We start from the raw sequence: 1405 nt of genomic DNA on the forward strand, positions 1-1405 counted from the left end.
CTGCACAAGAACGTCAGAGCATATGTCGGTCGGAAGGGGTATAATATCTTGCAGGTAAAAGCCCGCTTAGCCGGAAGTGACTCGTGAATGGCTGACAATAAATGAACATTGTTTGACAGACGGTAGGTGGGTTTCAAGCAACCAGAAGGAGCTGGAGCTGATTTGGAATATGTTTTGCGTTACAGAAGGCAAGTAGGAGACCTAATTTCTACAAGCCCAGGAGTTGCTAACACTAGAGCCTTGAGAACAATAGGGCGTGAGTGGACTACATTAGAAATGTTGGGTAACAATTTTGGCTAAATATAGAGTGGTCCATGAGCGTAGAGTGTAAGTTTGCGTTACAATTTCCGGCAGATCAAGGTGATAGATTTCTGATTTTCGAGGAGATACAGGAGGTAGGAGATTCTGGGAATAGCTGCGATGGCGGGGGTGACGACTGATTGCCGAACGGGGCGGTGTTGTAGCTTGTGCGTAGGTGGATCGAGTGGATTAGGGGTAGGAAGCAATAGCTGACCTCAGGGTGGCTGAGTGTTGTAGGAAGTAAGTGAACAGGATCAACCACGGTTCTGGAAAGGGGTAATAGCTGACCTCTGGCTCACTGAGGGTTATAGAAAGTAAGTGAACGTGATCAACCACAGTTCTGGAAAGAAACAATTGCTGACCTCTGGCTCGCTGAGTGTTGTAGGAAGTAAGTGAACAGGATCAACCACGGTTCTGGAAAGAAGCGATTGCTGACCTCTGGCTCGATGATTGTTGTAGCTTGTAAGTGAACAAGACCAACCACGGTTTTGGAAAAAGGCAATTTCTGACCTCTGGCTCGCTGAGTGTTGTAGCGGGTAAGTGAACCGGATCAACCACGGTTCAGGAAAAAAGCAATTGCTGACCTCTGGCTCGCTGAGTGTTGTAGGGTGTAAGTGAACCGGATCAACCACGGTTCAGGAAAAAAGCAATTGCTGACCTCTGGCTCGCTGAGTGTTGTAGCGGGTAAGTGAACCGGATCAACCACGGTTCTGGAAAGAAGTAATTGCTGACCTCTGGCTCGCTGAGTGTTGTAGGAAGTAAGTGAAAAGGATCAACCACGGTTCTGGAAAAAAGCAATTGCTGACCTCTGGCTCGCTGAGTGTTGTAGCAAGTAAGTGAACAGGATCAACCACAGTTCTGGAAAGAAGCGATTGCTGACCTGTGGCTCGCTGAGTGTTGTAGTTTGTAAGTGAACAGGATCAACCACAGTTCTGGAAAGAAGCAATTGCTGACCTCTGGCTCGCTGAGTGTTGTAGTGGGTAAGTGAACCGGATCAACCACGGTTCTGGAAAGAAGCAATTGCTGACCTCTGGCTCGCTGAGTGTTGTAGGAAGTAAGTGAACAGGATCAACTACGGTTCTGGAAAGAAGCAATTGCTGACCTC

This window comes from Tuber melanosporum, assembly GCF_000151645.1.
Source record: "Tuber melanosporum whole genome shotgun sequence assembly, scaffold_32, strain Mel28".
Lineage (NCBI taxonomy): Eukaryota > Fungi > Ascomycota > Pezizomycetes > Pezizales > Tuberaceae > Tuber > Tuber melanosporum.